The following is a 22,858-nucleotide window of genomic DNA, read 5'->3' on the forward strand; positions in this document are numbered from 1 at the left end:
GATTGATTGATTATGCAGGGTAGCAAATATAATTAATGAGCTGTTTCACGATTGATTTTAGCTGTCAAAACAGATAGAGATAAAAAATACAAGTTTAGACAAGGTCTCACTTTAATACCTTTTTTATAGTTTTCTAGTTTATTTTAAGGATCATGTTTTTCTGCTTGCGTGTAATTCGCAGGAAGTTATTTGTAATTAAACATAATTGTAGTCCTTTTTTTACAAGAATGATTTATTTTTTAAAGTATATAAAGGCAGTGTTTCAAAAAATATGCGATATATTTATGATAGATAACGGATGTCCGCTGGATGTATTAGAAAGTTTCGCTTTTAAATAACAAATAAGTGTACTCAAAAAGGCTTAAAAAAGAGGAAGATCAAGTTATATGAAAATTTTAATTTTTATGTTAATTCTATAAACAAAAAAGATTCTAAAAATAAAATTAAAATTCAATTGAGTGTTTGGAGTTAGCGTCATTTTTTTGATGGAAACAGAAACATTTCATATATTCAGGACTGGTACAAAATAAATGGAGAAAAGGTGAAAATATAATATAAACTACATTTTTAACAGTTAGCAAATATGCATACTTTGTTTATTTGTTTCTAAGTTTCGCAAGAAGCTGGACCCGCTGATTTCCTTTAATAGTCATTTTTTTCACACAGACGGCGTCATTAGCTATGTTTTGCAGTACGGTCGATCTATTCTTGGTATATATGACGAAATATTGAGGAATTATACGTCATTCGAAATTGCGTTAGAAGGGCAAGGAGACCAGTCAAAATACAACTTCTTACCAACTCAATGAAGAAAAAACGGTATCAATCGGGTCTGAAATACAAGAACTGGACGCTATAACAATGGAGGAAGGTGTTATTCAGTAACGAGACTTATTTCATCGTACAGGGTCAAAGAAGTCTGCATATTCGCAGATCTCCAGGTGAGAAACTTCGAGAATCTCACATCAATCAGTTCGTAAAACATCCCTTGAAGAAGATGTTTTGGGGCTTTTTCAGCTACTATGGCATCAGAGGCTTACATATCGTAGAAGGTATGATGCGAGGACCACAGTACATCGAAGTTTTGCAGAGTAGAGTCGTTCCAGAATTGAAAAAGAGATTTCCAGATGGATCTGGCATTTTTCAGCAAGATCTGACTCCGTGCCACACATCGAAACTTGTGAAGAATTTTATGACTACAACGCGAATAAAGGTGCTGGACTGGCTTGGAAACTCTCCGGACTTAAATCCTATTGAAAATCTCTGGGCGATTTGTAAAGAAAGACTTCGGGAAAAAGACTATACTACGAAAGATAAGCTAATTGAGATCATAATTCAGGTGTGGTACCGCGATTCAAAAATTAGTAAAGATTGCAGGTAACTCGTGGACTCGATGCCATAGCAGATTAATGATCTTCTGAAAAATAAAGGCGGTCATATCATGTATTAATTTGTGAGTAATTTTTGGATTCTCAGAAATGAAACGCAAAAAATGTGAAAAAAATTGTAATTTGCCGTCTTGTTTCAATTAATTTGCACAAGGGTGTATAATAATAAAAGGGTGGGTCTGTGTCTGTGTTGGACCGCCATAACTCCAAGAGGAAAGGACTTAGAAACTTAAAATTCTGCAGAAATACTAAATGGTCTTGATGGTATGAACCTTTTTATTCATAATTATCCATGAACGTATGCGTGTAACCATCTTTTTTGTGAGGTAAGGAAGCAAATAAACACATACAAAAGAATATGTGACTGCTCTATCTCAAAGAAAAAAAACCTAGAAACCTGAAATTTTGCAATTGTACTAAGTTGACCCTGAAGGTGTGCACCAGGTTTGATTACTTATCTTATCCGATCCACGTGCGTGAGCATTTTTTCAATGAGGAAAACTAGCAAGAAACGATATAGAACAGAAGTGGTTCCTTATTCTAAAAATATAAATTGCAAACAGACACGTACGTGCTTATCTCTGTGTGCGTGTGACTGCTATAGCTTAAGAAAGGACCTAGAAACCTTACATTTTTCGCCCACACTAAGTGGACCATGAGGGTGTGCAGCTGGATATTTTATTATTTGTCCATGTGCTTGTGCACATGCGCGTCTTTTTTATTAGGCAAGCTAGCGGAAATTCACATAGAAAAGAAATGTAACTACCATATCTTGAAGAGGAAAGAAGCACGTTTTGTTAACAATGCGTCCAACAATGGCTTTTATATCATGTTGCTTAGCAAGAATTTGTTTGTTTGTTTTGGAATTTTGCACAAAGCTACTCGAGGGCTATCTGTGCTAGTCGTCCCTAATTTAGCAGTGTAAGACTAGAGGGAAGGCAGCTAGTCATCACCACCAACCGCCAACTCTTGGGCTACTCTTTTACCAACGAATAGTGGGATTTACCGTAACATTATGATGCCCCACGGCTGAAAGGGCGAGCATGTTTGGCGCGACGGGGATGCGAACCCGCGACCCTCGGATTACGAGTCGCACGCCTTACGCGCTTGGCCATGCCAGGCCTGCACATATAGGACATATAGTTACAATCTGCTACAGACTCGAAATAGTAGAAAGCATTATAGCAGGGAAGATATCTGCAGTTATGAGGGTATGTAATATATAAAACTTATCCTTAATTCAAAAACATTACATGGGAAACAAAATCAGAACTTACTCCAAAACTTAGAAGCAGGTATTTTACTCAAATTTTGCTCAATTTTACGATCCCTGAGATGTAAACTAAAATTAACGGTTAAATTTAAGACTTAAAATCAGAAAGATTATTTAAATTCATTATTTTATCAATACATTTATATGTTACAAATAAACTATCATAAACATAATCACATACAATAGTAAATTTTGAGAACAGGTAACAGTCGTGAAGATATCGATATCTTTCTTGCTTGTAATCTCTGTTTGAATGGAATCACGAATTCGTTAGTTAATAAATCCTGTCCACAGTGTTATTAAGAGTTTTCTATTTAAAAATTCAGTCGATATATTGAAAAAGAATATTCATATACTTCACTTATTTCTAGATACCGCAGTAGAAAGCTTGATGGAATATATATTATTAAACATCACAACAACAAAAAACTAAACTTATACAGTGAAAACCAGTTTCTTTGAGTTAATGAAAGTCTTCGCAACTTTCCTCATTATTTACACAAAGCGTCATTATCTCTTTGCTCTCTTGTTCTTAACTAACATAATGCAGCGGAATTTTAAGGAACTTAAAGCAATAAATTATTGGGTTCAATTCTCCACAGTGGCCATAGCAGATACCTAATGTGGCTTTGCTCTAAAACAAACAAATCTAACTAACATACGTTTCTTGGCTCATGCACACAATCTTATTTTCTTGTTTGTTATGAGTCAGCTTTATTTTCTCACATAACTTTCCACTACTCATATTCAGTAAAAAAGTTTCACTTCATTGGATCACCCAATTTTACCTATTTCGCCTTTCCTTGAATCTTTTCGCTGCTCACGTCATTTGCAGATCAAGTTCATAAAATCCTTTATTGGTTTCCATAACTTATATTCAATGATACTCACTTCAAGGTCTTGTTCAAAACCAAGGATCTTCTATGCGTAAGGTGTAAAACGTCTTAATATGTTTGACGCTACTTTAATGCTGAAATAAGTTTACGTATTTTATCATCACTTCCAGTAAGAAGAGCATAAAATATTTTCCGTAGTACTTGCTTTTGGGTGGGCAACAGCGGTGAATTGTTTCACTCAACAATAGAACTAATCAGGCTAAAAGAGTTACACCATTCGAAAACTTAAATGAAACTCTGAATTATAGCAATCCTTTAAGAAACATAAAATCTAACGGTGTAAAAATATAAACTGGCAAAGCACGATCCATTGGTTAGTAATATAGATAAGATAGATTATAAAAAGTGACACCTCAAATCGAGTGTGGAAGTACTATCTTTTAGTCTATTTTTTAATTGAAAATTCATATTTGGCCAGTTAAACGTAAGTGACGAAAAATATAATACGCCTCACAGTAATATCTTATCACAGCTTTTAACTTTGTAAAACAATCATGGGTAAAACAATCAATGTTGAAGTTATACCCACAACACATACGATCAGTTACTGGATAACAAAAATTATTTGATATAAATTCTTTATATTGTTCAGGTTTCATTTTATCGATGAGTGCAACAAGGGCAAAACATTTTATAAAAAGTCTAAACAAAATATAATTTACAATGCAATGTAACTGCTATAGCTTATAAAATATGGAATCATTTCAAACAGTCACAACGTACAAAAAATATAAGGTAACCATGGTAAGCCAACTTTACAAGGTGAGGGTGTATGTCAGATGCTCATGTTATACATTGCATCTGGTGCCTAGGGTGATATAGGTTCGCAATATGACGAAAAAGTGGTTAGTCCACTAGTGGTGCATACTCACTTGTTCATAAATGTACCTTTTCATTTTTTACAAACTTTTTTTTAATAAATAAATGAAGAAATGTAATTTATTGGTTGTTTGTAATCAAAGATCACACTATATCTGGTAAACTATTTTCCTAAGTTTGTAATTGTTACTGCAGGATATGTAAAAGGAACCTTAAAATTCACGATAGATTTAGCAGTTACTGACTTGTAATCACTCTTCAATGCTAAATAACGACGTATAACTAAAAAGTGATGGGCAACTTCGTAACTTTATCAAATATTTGACTTTACGTTTATACTTTATACAAATAATTAATGAGTACTGAACTTCCAATATTATAGCTTCAGCAAGTCAAAACCACTATTATAAAATATTTTATTCCCTACGCTCATCTTCGTTGTTATACTGAATATTTTAATTCCACATAAAATTTGAAATAAACAAAATAGTTGACACTTAATAGTGTTAGAGTTGTAAAAAAAAAAAAAATTATCAGGCAAGATAAGCTAGTTGTAACACTTTTCAATAATAGTGAACATTAACCAAGATATAGTTCATGTAACGATTATCATAAACATGAAACATGAGGAAATATATGCTTAGAAAAACATTAGAAATAGACGACTAACATTGGAAATATGAAAATTCGAAACATTATCTACAGAATATCCTATATCATTCTTCAGTTTCCAATGATTTTTTCTCAGGGCTATCTAATTTTCTGTGACAACCACATTAGAATACATTTCAGTCAGTTACTTTCTTCTTAAAAACATGCTAACTCAGGTGAAACAGTCTTTGAAATTCTATAATTATTCTGAAACGACAGTACATTTTTCAGCTTCATAAGCAAGATTTACACATGTAAAGAAACTGAAATATGTACGATAGGAAGGCACTAATGAGCCTTTTTTTCTCTCTTGTGTTTCTGGGTGTATAAATAGCGCTTACGTTCATCCACGAAATTGTTTCCCCCCAACTTAGATGTAAATTAACGAAGGCTAGAAGGGTCATAGATTGTATACAGCTGCTGTCAAAAGTCTAAATATTCAACCCAAGTTATTCATGCCCATGTTACTTCATCTTACTTCTCTAATTTTAGTTTTGCCATTATTGGAAGTAAAATTACTAATTGAGTTTCATTGTTAAGTTTATTATTGTTCACGAGCAGAAACTAAAACATAATTGACATTACAAATCACATTTAGCAATATTTATTATAAACATGATGCAGTATGATAAAGAAAATAATTAACAGTACATAAACTAGTAAGAAAGAATGAAACATTTATATAGTATTCTGTGCTATTTTCCTATAGATATATGCTCATGATATGCCTCCATTAGCTCAGCGTACGTTTATTGGCTTATGATGCTAAAATATTGGTTTTGATACCTGTGGTTGGTACAGCACAAATAACTCATTGTGTAGCTTTGTCTTTAAAATTAAACAAACAAGAGTTTTTAATACACGTGCGCAATTTACTCTTATATCATAGCCATACTTCTATGCTAAGACAAAAGCAATTTCATTTTCCTTTAAACCTTTTTCTCAGAAGATAAATGATAGGAGTTAGTAAAGGCTTTATAACAATCAAACAAATTTTACTTTAAACATTTAATAGCATATTGCACAAAAAAGAACACTATTTTTCTAAGTTTGCTTCAGTATCCCTAAAATGTAGATTGAATTTAAATATTTGTTTTTATTTGAGTATTTCAACTACAAGAATGCTTTTTCAGTTTGAAAACTGAACTTTCTGTAACTCAAGTCACTATAGTTTGCTATTCAGTGTAGTTTCTAATTTAAGCGCAGATAGTCTAGTCGCTTTGCGCCGTAAAACACCAAACCAAACTAACTGGTCGTACAAGATATTTCAATAGTGTTAAGCCCGGCATGACCAGGTGGTTTGGGTGCTTGACTCATAATCTAAATATCACAGGTTCGAATCCCTATCAACACCAAACATGCTCGTCCTTTCAACATTGGGGGTGTTATTAAATGTGACGGTCAATCCCACTAAGAGTTGGCTGTGGATGATGATGACTAGCTGCTTTCCCTCTAGTCTTACACTACTAAATCAGAAAAGGATATCTGCGATAACCCTGGTGTAGCTTTGCGAGAAATTAAAAACAAATGAACAAACAATCAAAAAGTGTTAAATCTGTAGAGCCAGTCCATTGAGCTTAACCAAAATAGCAAGAGTTTAAAGTTATTAATGTTTAGTTAAATTTATTTTTTGATTATTAAGTATTTGAGAATTTTATATTTACGTCTTTTCATATAGAAATTGTTATGAATTGTAAAAAAAATTACTGTGTGGAACATGAAACAGTAATTCGTAATAACAATTATTCCCACTTTTATACTGTGAATAGTTGTATTAACAATAAGCGTCATCTGTTAGGTAATAATAATATTATTTTAACTGTTTAAAATTGTGAAGAAAATTAAGTAAATTGTTATTTTTGCTCATATTAACTTTCCTGTAAAAAATAAACATTTAAATTGCAGTCGGTTTCCTATCTCATTACGTCTATTTTAGAATGCTAACAAAAGACAAAACAAAAAAAGAACGTACAAACATATTATCTCAGCAGTATCGAAAATCCAGCAACAGATAAACAGACGAGTACACACACGTCTACAGATATAATCTAAATCGGATAAAGTAAAAGTTCGTCGTTCAGTAATTCACGAACATCCACTACCGGAACCTTTTAGTAGGCTATAGTGACTGGCAAACAGTTACCAAGATCTCTTAGTCCGTTAGAGAAATCAAATTGAATGTTTTAAATTAACGAGCAAGCTTCGGGAAGCGGATCTATCGACTAGCGTAAATCACCTCTAGTTTGAAGCGGAAATAATGTAGATGAGATAAATTTGTATGCGGATGGTTTTGTCTCTTTAAGACCCCATTATCTAGCATATGATGCTGATACATCAGTATAGACTAGATGTTAGGAATTGGTTCAAAATCTTTAAGAAGTTAAAGCATCATAAATTCTCTTCAGTAGTTCTAATACCTTGTAAAATGAGCTTTGAGTTTTAATGGAAAGAAAACAGGAAGAATCTCTCTCTCCTTTTGTCTATCTATTGGCTTGTCAAGAAGAACAGCAGGAAAAACAAAACACTGTCTGTTAAGATGTTCTTTTGTTAAGCACATTGATTAACGAGCTGCAGCTACCAGTGAGGGCCGAAGCTAAATGTAACCGGTTTTTTGATTAGGATACATCAAAAAGAAAAGGATACAGCCCCTTCGTTCTCCCTCTTATCATTTTCATTTACCTTCTAAATTATACTTTCCTCTAAATATATATCGATATTTTTTTGAGTTTTAGAATTTGATTAATTAATATTTCCTAATTCTCCTTCATAAATAACCGCTGAAAAGAAATGAGAAATTAATACCTTACTTAACTACTAGAATTAATCATTATTTTAAAACGTTTTAGAAAGACACGTTTGCTAGGAAGTATGTGCTATCACGAAACAAGTTTCTTTTATGTTTTAACGTTTCTAAACTCACATTTTTTAACTTAAAAGGAAAGATAAGTATAGCAGTTAGTGTTAGGTAATTCAAAATATATGGTTAATTACAATTAAAATATTATTATCCTTTTTTAAATTTCTATTTACTTCAAATTATTCAAAGAGAAGAAAAGAGTTGTTATAAAACTTAAAACAGAACCTAACTAATTAAATATTTATTTGAAACAATAATCAGTGATGACGAGAAACCCACTTGTTGAGAAATTTATATGCAAAAACGGCTCGTTTGGGCTGAGAAAAACACTTTACATAATCTATGTAAAGTGTTTTCTCAGCCCAAACGAGCCGTTTTTGTATATAAATATTTATTTGATTAAAATATTTATCTAACTTGTATTTCTACTTATTTGTAAGCTGTACCACGAATTAGATACTTATTTAAATCTTTGAACAAAGTTACACACTGGACTATCTGTGTCTGTCCCCAACGGATAGTGAAACAGTTTCTATGGCTGTAAGTTCGCAGACAAATCGCTGTGTTACTAAAGGGGGGGGATTAGATACAGAGAAGATATTCAGTGAAAGTATGAATTACTTTGTCCATTTTTAGAATATGAATCACCAAAAGTTTCTTATTTTACTGTAATAACTAAAAAACTTTGATAAGATTTCATCTGAAAACACTTTAATCAACAATTGATGAAAAATTCAATCAAGTTCAACAAGAAAAACAGTGCTGGCAACAACAAACATGATAATAACCAACCCGAAACAAATATATTCACAGAAGTCGTTAAAAAGCCGTTTTTCATGTTTGAAATAAAAATATAATTATTGCATCGATTACTTTTAAAAAAAGTTGCATAAACAGACACATAGCACGAAAAACATAAATCCTGAAAACAGGCTGGTCCTTAACTAGTTGATCAAAAATAAAAAGCTCTATCGAACGTTAGACATCTTTTCATCATTTGTTAAAGCTATTGTATATTTTGTATATTGTATGTTTATTTGAAAAAAACAAAAGATGAAACGAATACTGAAGTTAAACAAGTATTGTATCTCTTCCCAATACATTCTCAGAGTCACATTAACAGAAACTTCTTTTCAAGCAGTTATGAGAAGTAACAATTTATTCAACGTATGTGAAATTTTAAACACATTAAAAACTAACGTACCAATCGCAGCCCAGCGGTTAGTGACTGGGCTGTAAAACTGTTTTGTGGTTTATGGGTGTCGTTACCACTCCCCTAATCTCTCCGAAATAGGAACATGGGATAGTGGTTGTATTATCATTATTTGGTCTGACAAAAGTAGCCCAAGTGATAGACATTAGGCTCTATTTTTTTCTCATGCCTAAAATATATATATAGCTTTATAAATATACTACCACTACGGAATATGAAATCATTAATACTAGATATAAGTGCGCTTATTACCCTCAACCCCTCATTGGTTAGGCTATAAGTCTGAAGGTTTATACCCTTTGTATGCACAACATAGATTGTCCACTGTATAACTTTGAGATCAACAAGAAATAAAAAAAACAAGACATAGTTACCCCCAGTAGTCCGGCTCCACTAAGCTGTTTCAGTTTTATAATTGTTTTATCGTTATTATTAACAACTATCTACTCACAACTGGCCACAGACGGTAAATGGTATCTTAGGTACTACATATTGAGGACTCTAATGTCTATATCTGCACCTTAATATTCCTTTTCATCTATAAAACTTCCACAAAAGTTAAATGTGATATGTGGCATATTTCTATCAATACGTAGGTCGTACTCTTAGGAGAGCTTTCGTATTAAGGTACATTTTCTCTTCCCACATTGAAGTTTGTACCCTAGTTTCATTACGTTTGTAGCTTTTTTTTTTATTTTGGTTTGAAAGTTGTTTCGCAAGATCAATAAAGTAAGGTGACTCTCTTCTTATACTTTTTTCCATCATGATCTTAACCCTTCTTCTACACCACACTTTCTTAACCCAAACCTCCAACAACGTAAACCTTGAAGAGTTCCAAGTAGTTACAGTGAAATTCCACTTATGTACTGAATACCAACAGCTATTCTGTCGGTTTTTTTGTTGTTGTTTTATGAATTAAGCACAAAGCTACTCAGTGAGCTATCTGTGCTCTGCCCACCACGGGTATCGAAACCCGGTTTCTAGCGTTGTAAGTTCGAAGACATATCGCTGAGCCATTGGGGGGCACTATTCTGTCATGCAAACTTTTAACTATAAAACGCAAAGTGTCGCAATTTATTTGAAAGATTGATTCAAAGGTTTGACAACTTTATGAGGGCTCAGAGGTTGCAGTTTAACCTTTGAAATCAAGTTTTATACTTATCCGAAAAATATTCTTTAGATCCAAGGCTGGTTTATTCCAAGTTATTGTTACCTTGAACTCAAGCATGATGGTTCGTTGCAGGGTATACTGAATAAACCACATCACCCTGGTGACAAAACGTTTTGTCACGACACCTAAGATGTGTTATTTCACGATTTATTCACGTCTATGTGTGTACAGACATGAATACTACACGAATAGGTCTCTGGCAAGCTACACAAAATAAAACTATATACCATACCATATCCAATCCATTACAATTGTTCACAGCGGACATAATACAACCACAGCCTGTTTGTTCACTTTCCTCCCTCCAGATCCACTTTAAGTCATTACTATATGACAAAGTTAAGTAATTCCCATCACTGCTTAGATTTGTAATAAATCATCGTAAGTCGTGCACGAAATAAAGCTATATATTTTCCTGGGGATCTGATGTACAACTTCTGTATTCCAGCATCAAAGTACACACAATCGTGGAAAGGAATCTGTACAGTAATCAGATGTTGGTCTCGTTTGTTGTTGGGTTTTTTCTTCTGGGGGCACAAAATATGAAATAAAATCATGGTAAGTTCGTTTCAAACATCATTTGAACTGTTTGTCGCAATCTGATGAAAAAAAAACTGATCTTTTGTTACACTATGATAATAACTACCATTCCATAAACCCTCTCTTATTCAAGTTTTACACGATTAAGTATCTCACGACCTCACGACTGAAAGGACGAGCATGTTTGGTGTGACGGGGTTTCGAACTCACGACCCTCAGATTACGAGTCCAGTGCCTTAATTACCCGGCCATGCCGGGCCTGCATCAAACTGAAACAAACTCAGATATTAAAATAAATGTATAACAGCAAATCCGTTACACTACTAAGACGATGATACAGGATTTCTCTTTCGCTAGCTCCATCTTATCTGACTTTTTAAACCATTATTTCTCTTGTTATTCTATTCTATAGTGCTCTTTTTTCTTTTCTTTTTTTAAGCTTAGTTTCAGTCGCCACAATTTGCAACGAAACTGTAAATGTGGCAGGATTATTACTGTATGTACATAAAGATGGTTGTTATGCAAAACCTATATCAAAGACTAAAGAGAAGACAGCTTGTCAACAGCGCTCTCATCAACTATTTAACTACTTACTATAATCGAAAGACTGAGGTTGATAATTATTTTTATAACGCCTCCATAGTACTAAAGTGTTGAGTGTGATTTTGAAGAAATAGACTCTCGGATTCACTAGACTACGCCGTTACGAATAGGAAACACATACAACGTTTTAAGAAAAACACAATATAATAAGAACAGGAGATATAAATATCGACTTTCTCCAATACGTATATATAATATACCAGGCCGAAAGCACTCAGAACGGATAAATGACAGTCTTAGTAGCAGTTTAATGGATGATCGAACTTCATTAATCTGTGTTAGCTTTAGCTGCTTAATGACCAAAGTTTATTTAAACGAGGAATGTTTTCGTTGTTACTTTTTGGACGTATACTTAAAATAACAAATCTTTACTTCCACGTCATAACCACTCAGAACATGGTCCTCTACACTCTACCGATGAGAAGAATTGTATGTTCTCACATTCTAGTTTCTAGCCACCAAGTGGTAGAGCATATATATTTACTAACCCAATAGCACAACAAAATTAATAAACAAGGTTAAAAGTCTTATCAGAAACGTTATAGTTAAATAAAAAAATAATAAATCAGATCTGAAAATAATTAAAGTCTATTTGTCGGTATATTATAAACAAAATTGATTTTTTAAGTGAAAGACAGCACCCATGATACTGATAATATTGGAAAATTTATGATCTCTTGATTTGAAATATGATCCCCTTCAGAATATATTTTTATCGTCCTTTATATGCTATAAATAGCATTATTCTTAGTCAATTCTTTATGAAAAGCCCTCCGCTAGTACAGTGGTAAGTCTACGGATTTCCAACGCTAAAATTAGGGGTTTGATTCCCCTCGGTGGGCTCAGCAGATAGCTCGATGTGGCTTTGCTATAAGAAAACACACCAACACACACTCTTTATAAAAATATTTACAAGTACTTGTGATTTTATAAGCTTGATGGATTAATATTTTTACCAGATTATTTTTGTACTTACTTGCAATAAAACTATCAAATTGAAAATATATTACTGTGCAGATGTTCTCCAAAGAAAAGCATCAGAATCCAATATTCATTTTTTGTTATTGACTAAAACATCCAAGAAAGTTAAATGTTAAGTTTTTGACGTTCTACTTCAAAAGTCATATTATTATATCTACTATTCAGATAGTCATTTTTCCACTCTTTCAGTTATTGTTTTTCGAGATAGCATAAAGGCACATTATTTAACGATGAAAGTAATCTGAACCCACGATAACTCTATAGTTTTGGTCAAAAATGTTAATATCATAAAGAAAACATGAATACTTGGTTACAACTTTGACTAGTTGTTGAAAAACTGGTTTGAGAAATCTTTATCATTTTCGTAATAGAATATATAGGAATGTTGGTACATAAGTTTCTAACGCCCAAACCAGCATATACGCTTCTTTCAGTCGTGTAGGCTTTTTAGGTTTAAGTTCAATCTCACTTTTCGTTGATAAAAGCATAGCCCAAGAGCTATCGGTGGGTGGTACTGACTAGCAACCTTATCTCTAGCCTCACACGGCATGGTCAGCTGGTTAGGGAGCATGACTTGTAATCTGAGAGTCTTGGGTTCGAATCCCCATCACACGAGAAATGTTTGCCCCTTTAGCTGTGGGTATGTTATAATGTAATGATCAATTCCATTATTCATTGTCAAAAACGTAGCCCCAGATTTGACGATGGGTGGTAATGACTAGGTGCCTTCCCTTTACTCTTACACTGCTAAATTAGGGTCGGCTAGTGTAGATAGCCTTTGAGTAGCTTTGCGGGAGTTTCAAAAACAAAAACAAGTTTCTGACAAAGAACATAGCGCTGCCATCTTAAATAAATCTGATTATTTTATAGAAAAAAAGATGAAACAATATTTCTAATAACTATTAGTAATAACCGTTACTATAAATTATGTATGTAAAAACGGCTCTCATGGATAGAGAAAGCACTATGCAGAGGCGCGAACAACATTTCGACCTTCTTCGGCCATCGTCAGGTTCACAAAGAAAAAAAGAGGTAAGTAACCGGTAGCTGACCACATATTTGAAGGCGGTTATGTAATTGAGTTTAGGAATATAAAGGGCGTGCTTAGATGTTTGATTATATTTATTAATGTAGACATAATGGTGTTCCTTTGTGTTGGTTTATTTTGAGCTTGAGATGTTGTATAAGTAAGGCTTCTTTAATTTTGCATTTGTTTCTGTTTGTTTCTTTATCTAGTATTTTGGGTATTTTCTATTGTTATGTTGTGTTTATTTGATTTGCAGTGTTTTATTTATAAAGAAATATATGCTCATATTTTAATCAATGAGCTGATTTTTATTAATATGTTTTTAGCGTAAATAAATTAGATGAACAAATTGTAACTAGTACAGCTAATGTTCTTTTTCGTTGTTTTTTATATACTTCTAAACCTGTTTTCAAAACCGCCGTGTTTATACAGAATTATAAAACTTATAAACATGTAATTAAATTCAGCTTGTATCAGTAGTTTAGAGAAACATTGAAGTGAACTACATAACTATAAAACTACTGGTATGAAAGCACATCAAAATAATGGGAAACCACTGTTGAATGATTAACGAAAATTCAGTCCAGAAATAATTTGTAAATCACCGTATTTTTCGTAAAAACTATGCAGAAAAATTTAATATTATTGAAAAAAAATGTAAGTGTGCACTGTGAAAGAGACTTAAGTAGCATTATTGAGCTTTTTTCATTGTAACTCAGGTCAGGAAGTGGAAAACAGTGCAGAAATTCAGACACAAATTTTCAACTGTTTTGACTGTATAAAAAATAAAATATAATTGGTAGTAATTAAAGTTTATTTTTCTTCATAGTTTAAGATAATAAGTATATAATATATGGTTAAAATACTCAAAAATACATTTATTCATCACATAAAACTTTTAACGCCAACTCTATAACGTTAGTAATAGTAGGCCTATTTGTAATCTGATTTAGGCATTAGGCCTAATGTATAAACGTAACTTTAAGGCTTAGCCGAAATATTATTATATAAATTGTATTTTTCTTTTGGCTGCAACTCAGTGTCATAAAATTATTTCTCTGTTATATCATACGAAGATATAAAAATAAAGAAACAAAATTTCTAACAAATTAACATGAATATTGAGCATTCAACATAAACATCATTGTTGGCCTAAGAACAATCAGGTAATAGTTTTGTTGCTAGGCGACGACGTATATTGTTGAGCATTACCAAACAAGGAACGTAAAAGCTTTTTCGACGGATTGACAAAAGGATTAACTTTTTATAGTTTATAATTCATAATAGAAAAATATAATATATTATATTACATTTTGTATTTATAATAACTATATTGATTTAAAACATAAAGTTTGTGAATATGTCGTTGGTATCCCTTTGTGATAACTGTTCTCATAACGTTCTTAAACTTATATGTCGCTATACGAATATGGATTTACGAAAACAACTTAAGTTCAGACTTATTTGCTTTACCTTATAAATGCATTGATGATTTATTACTTATAATTAGTATCAATATTTATACAGCTACCACATACCCTATAGAATTTATAATACTGCTATGTCTAAGATACAAAACTATTAGATAAATTTAGACATAAACATAAAAAAGGTTATATACACACAAATACATTTTGATAAACTTAGGTTTTTCTCATAACTTACAGACTTCCTTCATCCAATACCAATATTATTTCATCCTTATATTGGTATTTAGATTCTGAACAATTTGAATGAACTGGATTAATTTCTTCCTTATGTAGACCTCTTATAAGATTTCAGCATAACGATTCTCAACAGTATGGTTCAGCTATTTCTTTTAATGTGTAATGATAAATATTATAAGTGTTTACTCAAATTGAATAATATTATGACTAGAGAAACTTTTAATAAAACTATTAAATTCTTTTGCTAATAGAATATATATGTCAAAGCCTAATTTGTTTTCTTTTCCTCGTCATGGTAGTCTGGTATGTCCTTGAGGTTAGACCAATGGATCGTAATCTTCTGGGGGATTTATAGTATGACTATTAATTTTACTGTTCATTGATGAAGAGCAGTCCAGAGCTGGCGGTGGGCAGTGTTGACTAGCTTGCCTTCCATTAGTCTATCGCTTCAAAATTAGGAACGACTAATGCAAATAGCTCTCGAGCCCCTTTTCACGAAATTCGATACACGAACAAACAAACAATTTGTCCTGGCTAATAAGCTATATTGTCACATAAATTTGTTTAGTCCTTATACTTAGGTATTTCTATAGTAGGCTAGCAACAATGACAACTACTAGTATCCCACACCACCTAGTTCTCTGTGTGAAGTTTTCTGTTTTTTTATTTTAGGCTACTTCAACTGCGCTACGTTTCAACCGTACTGAGTTGTATGGACGACGTTTCTTTTGCTGCTATTAGAAATTTGAGGGTAAATTTATTTATGTTTTATAATACTAATAATCTTTGTTTCAAACATGTTAGCATTTATTATACTGTTCATCTTGGTAATAAACTATGGATAGAATATAAATCGCAGAAGGTAAGTCTGATTGTATTAATGTGTTCTATCTCTTGTTAGGTTTCATTAAAAGACAACTATTTTCCTAAAACTGGCTTGAATACGAGTTTCAGAAGGTAGGTTTTACGTAGTTGTAGTAAACGTGTACTAGATGTTTATAGTCTTGTGTTTCATAAAGAGTACTATCTCCCCGTAAACGGCTGGACTTAGTAAATTAATATTAACTTCCCATTAGTTTGTTTGTTTGTTTTTTGAATTTCGCACAAAGCTACTCGAGGGCTATCTGTGCTAGCCGTCCCTAATTTAGCAGTGTAAGACTAGAGGGAAGGCAGCTAGTCATCACCACCCACCGCCAACTCTTGGGCTACTCTTTTACCAACGAATAGTGGGATTGACCGTCACATTATACACCCCCACGGCTGGGAGGTCGAGCATGTTTAGCGCGACGCGGGCGCGAACTCACGACCCTCGGATTACGAGTCGCACGCCTTACGCGCTAGGCCATGCCGGGCCAACTTCCCATTAGAACAAACTGCCTTATTAAAGCGAAACTAAGTGAAATATACTCTTTTTTTTTTTTTTTTTTTTTTTTTTTTTTTTTTTTTTTACAAGTATTGGAATGCATTGCTTCATTAATTGGATAATCGTTTTTAACGATATTTTCAGTCATTACAGTGGTTTTAAATGTTCAGCACTGTGGATGTCTGTGTGTCCTACTTAGGTCTTGTTGTCTAAATAGTTGCCTTACATCGTCATCCAAGTTAAAGGAATGCCGTTGCTTCTCTCTCTTTCTATATATTTTAAAAGTAATATAATGTTTTAGTAATCTTTGTAAATACACGCATACAAACACATGTATATACATGCCAGCATTATTTTATTCATTTAGCACTTTTACTTTTAGGTAGAACACGAAATAAATGTCAATAAATGTAGAGTGTCGACAATTTTTGCCTTAATTTGGCAAAAAATGTGTATGGCAAATATTAATTAAAATTATATCAAATATTAGTTAAAAATGCCCTCATTGGACATAGTGGTATATTTGCGGACTTACAACCGTGGAAACCGGGATTCGATACTTGTTGAGGGCAGAGCACAGAGAGCCAATTGTGTAGCTTTGGACTTAATGCAAACAAACACCCTGTAAAAATGGAAATCTCTATACACTAAAAGAGTTGAAGATAACAAGTTCCGAAATTATAAACTTTTCTACACTTTTTTAAAATTCTCGAAGAGACTAAAATGTTATAATACAACGCCATCTCAACGTAAAAGAAACAACTAATCTTTTGTAAACAAGTGTTTGTTTTTTTCCTATGCTATCAAGGATCAATCAGTTATGTGCTATATATATATATATATATATATATACTTGCAATGTTTAACATGAATAACATTTCATTTTTATCAGTATAAAAATTGATGCATGTTGTTGTTTTTAAACATTTAAAGGAAACGTAGAAGTTGTAAGTAACAATAATAATAACAATTCATAGTGCTGATATTATACGTTTGCATATATATTTAATTAAATTTGTAGCTCGCATGTAAAAAAGCGGTAGGTTTAAGGGCTTAAAACGCTTATCGGGTTTTGGTAATTGCGTTATTTGCGCTTACCAACAAACAGACAAATAAAATCTGTAATTACTTTTGTTGCTACACTCATAAAAAACTTGAAAATTCCACAAAAATAAAAACAAAATCTTTATAAATAAATCGTTTTTTAAAAAATTCACGATATATACAAATTTTCAGAAACGTTACTTTTCAATAATTGAGGATTCTAAAAAATGTTATATTTGTTCATGTAATTTATAAACAGGAATTTTATTGATTGCCCGAAGAATAACCATGAGACTCATTCTGTGAAGACGAAATACCAGATCAGAAAGGCCTGTAAATCTGTACCAAAGCACAAGTCGGTGTGTGTGGGTTGTATATTAAGTCAAAGCTAGTAATCACTTAGGCACTTTACATGCAACAAGATATCGTAATGAGTCCATATTACTCATTAACATGCTCTTTGCGTATGTAGTTGATTTGTTAGCATCATTAACTTTTCATAAGGTATTTTCACTAGCTGTGGAAGTCAAATCTATACATACTAATGACTTGTGTTAGCTCTTGAGACCATTAATACTTGATTTATCTACAGCAATTACAATAATATTTACATGTATTTTGAATTTCGCGCAAAACCACACGAAAACTATCTGCACCAGTCGTCCCTACTTTAGTACTGTAAGACTAGAGGGAAGAGAGTAATCACCACTCACCGCTAACTCTTGGACTATTCTTAAACGAAAGAATAGTGGAATTGACTGTCACTTATAACACCCCTACGACTGAAACGGCGAGAATGTTCGGTGCGATGGGTGTTTGAATCCGCGACTCTCAGATTACAAGTCGAGTGCCTTAACCACTTAGCCATACCAAGCCGCGTAAAATGATAAGCAATATGTAATTTTCAGAGAAAAGCATCACATATGAGTCGGTAGATTCATACAATATCAATATATTGAAACTCGATTTCAAAGAAACAAAGTTTTATCCAAAACACACAGTAATTGTTCTCATCTGTCACAAATGAGTTTATTTAAATTTATCACTTATACTTTGAAAATTATATCTGTTTACAGTTTTACTATTGACATATAGTTAGTTCAAATATTTTATCTAAAGTAAGAAAAACAATAAAATCATGTATAATTAATATTTATAAAGACTTATAAATTTCTGATTATGCGACTGTAACAATGAAATACTTATTATGTCTTTTGTAGCGCCATCTAGTGTTGAACATATATATTGAGTTTTTAAAAAGTAAAGGTTGAAAACCCTACATTAAAATCAAAGATTTATTAACAACACCATAAACCTTATATACAGAGAGTCCTAGTATAAACTAATGAATATGTAGGATTACATACAATTCACAAAACATTATTGCTTCAAAAGAATGAAAAAGAAAGAAACAGATTAATAGATGACGTGACACGTAAATTATTTATAATTTTATTAGTTTCCAGAATGCCATTACTCAAATTACTATAATTGCTCAGCAATACGTATACAGGTTTACAACGATGTAAATCAGCGTTTGATACCTGTGGTGGATAAATAGCCCATTTTTAGATCTGAGCTTAACAACTATCAAGACAAATTATCGAAATATCAAGGTTTCTTATCAAACTTACTGTCGGGATCAATGGCGCTTTTCAGGATTTTGGTTTAAAATATAAGTTCTGACAAACTTCTGACACATCCATAAGAGGAAACATTTTATGAACTTGTTTAATAATGATAAAACTGTCTTATTAATTAAATAAATGTATTTTTTCATACATGTAATATTAAATACAAATTTCCATATTTAACTCTGGTAAATCTTGTTGCTATATTTTTAGGGCTATCAAAACTAAACTAGGCAAGCGATTCTGGATGAATATACAAATATATGTGGCGCAGCTCTAGCTTCTAAATTTATATGTGATTACAATGTGTTCGGAAGATCAAATAGGCATGATAATAATCTAGGAGTTGGTGTGCAGGGTCGCTGAACTCGGTTTTGACATAAGGTTTTGTATTTCTGGCCATCTTCAATTTCCGAGGGGTTAATCTTAAATTTGTGTTTATACTCTCATTCAAAAGATAAAGAGACAAAATTTGACACACGAACTCTGATACCACTGGAGCTTTGTTTTAATTCTTCTTCTGATAGCTTAGGATAGCTGTATTAAGAATTAGATAATGATTCAGTCAACCGTAAATTTAATAATAAGTATAGCATAAAGTCTCGGGTTCGAATCCCATCCCACCAAACATGCTCGCTGTTTCAGCCGTGATGGTTTTATAAAGTGACGATCAATCCATCTATTTTTTGGTAAAAGAGTAGCTTGTAGCTCACGAGTTAGCGGAGGGTGGTGATGACAATCGGCCTTCCCACTAAGTTGGGGACACCAAGCGCAGATAGTTCTCGTGTAGTTTCATTTAAAAATTCAAAGCAAACACCTATTTTCGTAGACGTTTTAGGTGGATATCGCGGAATAACTAAATGTTCGTTGTAACGGATTTACTATTATGTATTTATTTTAATGTTTGTTTCAGTTAAATATATGTTTAGAAATGCATGTAACTTACATTCTTATATTATTAAATGTGTATTGCTCAAGTCCCGCCTGTTTTTTAAATTTATTGAGTATTGTCGAGTGTTAGAATCAGCAATGTACTATGTGTGTATGTAATACTAGTTATTGACAGTATTATTGCCAAGTGAACTTCCAATAACGTCTCCTAAACAGGTTTATAAGTCGATGCACCAAGAGACAGTGAAAAAATATATAGTTGTTTCTGCTACAGACAGTCTATTATAAGACTTAGAAGCTATAATTGTGATAGACATCAAAACCGTTCAACTTCAGAGAATTAACATCGGACATTAGTAATTCTACTGGGGCATTGGATATCTATCTTCTTTTGTGAAAAGTAAGCTTGTAAACAGCGTTGGGCCAAAAGAATAGATATATCTAACATTCACCTCAAGCATTTTATTTATCAATATAAAATTAATTCGCTCGTCATGGACCTGGACCGTCGATAAATTATTCAGTTTTAGAACAGATAGAAGACTCAATATAGTTTATAAATTTGTAAAATTCTTGTATATAAGTTATTATTTGTAATAACTTTTATTACACATTTTATTGACGTTTGTATGTTTTTATTAAAACATGTATGTTAAGATTTTGTATCAATCTTGTTGGTAAACATCATAAATTTAATACATATACACACTTAATTAACTTCTAAATTAAACTTAAAATATTTCTCTATTTGAAGTTGTAAAACGTAACATGATATATCGGAGACCCGATCAAGATAAACTACGATGCGCAACATCACCAGACAGTGTTTTTGTCGGAACAAACTCTCGATTCTTTTAACTTCGACTGAATTTAAAGCAAACAAAAGCATTGGATATAATATATCACACCACGAACACAATCAAACTTTCAAAGAGAAGTTTATTTTGACACCTTTACTGGAATGTATTTTTATATGAAATTAGTGTGTTTAGTAATCAGAGAAATGTTTCTTCTAATCAACTTGATTTGAACTGAGAAAATATTCCATTGTTCAAGAAAAATAACAACCCATACTTCTTAGAGTGTAGGCACTACCCACATGACTGATGGCTACTCTCACAACAAAACAAAAAGAGGTTGTATCACTTGACCATCACCTGACTAGAAGTAGAAAAGATTATTAACATCTTCTATACAGTATAGCCTACGTTACAACAAACTTTCCCGGGAGAACGTCTATGTAATTACTTAACTGGATGACCTAGTTTATTGAGTAACTATGGCGAGAGAAACCAAGTAGCTCTCTGAACCGAGTTTCTTTATTAACTCTAACATACCCTGGGTGCATTGATTCTAAAAACCTCTTGTACTGTTTCCTTTATTGCATAAAAAAACAAAACTACTGAAGGAAATAGGTTAAAACTTTAGGAGATGTTTTTCACAAAATGCAAAGTAAAAAATAATAAGAAAAAAAGAACACCTTAATGAAACTAAAATACACACGTATGCAAGTGGACCTGTGATATAATTTTTGCACTAAAAATGAAATAAGAATCAACCATGACAATTACAACATATTGATAAACAAAAACAATCTCTATATACATTTATAACAAAATGAGAAAATCCTGTAACATGAACACTTAGAAAAAGTAGACTTTTCTTTTTCAGTGCTCGATTAAAATTGTTTTTTACCATTTTATTTCTTGAACTCACATTTGTAAAGTATATAAACAATAATGGTTATACGTGTTCTATTAAATAGTATTAATTGTAAAAAAGATTAAATAATAAATATAAATTAAATAAAACTATAAATAAGTTACAATAAACAAAATTACTTAGACACATGCTATCAAAGCAAATCGAAACTTTCAACCATTACTGGAACCCTGGCTGCAAATTATCCAGTACAGTAGTAATTTCATAGTAGTCTGGAGTAGGATATCTTGATCCCTCAGAACAATCGTTCAAGTCTGCACTAGATCAATTTAGAGACGATGTAACTCTTATCCAGCTATAAATAGGATCCTTATGATTCACGGATGGCCTTTCTTCCATTTATAAAGTGTCCAGGCTTCTGTTTGCTTGTTTTTGAGAGGATCATTGGTAACATATATTGTTAGCTTGTCAATGTGTTCCAAGCAAGTAAGTGTGCCACACAATCACTGTACCTCATACCTAAAAGGACAGATTAATCTCAGTACGAGGCACAAAACATGTCTAGGCTGGACTGAGCTATTGGTATGTATCAAAGTCTTAATCGGTCATCCTATTGGAACTTACTTTTCTTGACTGATTTACCATAAAATATATTTCGTCATAAAATTGTTTTCCCTCGCTGTTGATATTCTTAATCTGAGTGACAGAGTTCGTTACGGAAATGTTTGCACCTGACGAAAGCATAAAGCCAAAACATTGATCAAATAAAAACATCTTGAAATATTCTCTAGAATTCACGAGCGTTTCGTTGTGTAGAAGGAGGCGTGGTCTTTAAAAAACGTTTTTAACATAGATGCCGTCTTGTTGTTCTTGAGCTGCATCTTGCGTCCGTAAGGGCCTTACTCTATTTCGACGATCGGCTGGTGTCTTGCCGGACAACCCATCGAATCCTCCTGCTCAACGCCGGGGAAATTTTCTTGGGGCGAACACTTGAAATTCTCGTTCCGTGTCCCTCAGGGTTTTTAAAGAAATTTGCAACAGCAGTTTTACTACGCCTAATCTCACCAGCGATGGCACGTTGAGAGAGACCTTGCTTTTGCAGTTCGACAATTCTGCCACGTTCAAACTCTGTCAACTCTTTTGCCTTTGCCATGTTTTTACCCAATGTAACACAAGAGATG

At 32.6% G+C, this 22,858-nt stretch overlaps 1 long non-coding RNA gene across 1 annotated transcript in view; it reads left to right on the forward strand.

The window, feature by feature from the left end:
- Positions 1 to 17,889, forward strand: part of LOC143231441 (uncharacterized) — a 29,426-nt gene extending 11,537 nt beyond the window's left edge. Inside the window, exons 2-4 of the long non-coding RNA XR_013016923.1 lie at positions 15,759 to 15,837; positions 15,988 to 16,043; positions 17,753 to 17,889. This is a non-coding gene — a long non-coding RNA (uncharacterized LOC143231441). The remainder of the gene's footprint in view (positions 1 to 15,758; positions 15,838 to 15,987; positions 16,044 to 17,752) is intronic.
- The last annotated feature ends 4,969 nt before the right edge of the window (positions 17,890 to 22,858 follow it).

Source organism: Tachypleus tridentatus, chromosome 11 (genome assembly GCF_004210375.1).
Source record: "Tachypleus tridentatus isolate NWPU-2018 chromosome 11, ASM421037v1, whole genome shotgun sequence".
Lineage (NCBI taxonomy): Eukaryota > Metazoa > Arthropoda > Merostomata > Xiphosura > Limulidae > Tachypleus > Tachypleus tridentatus.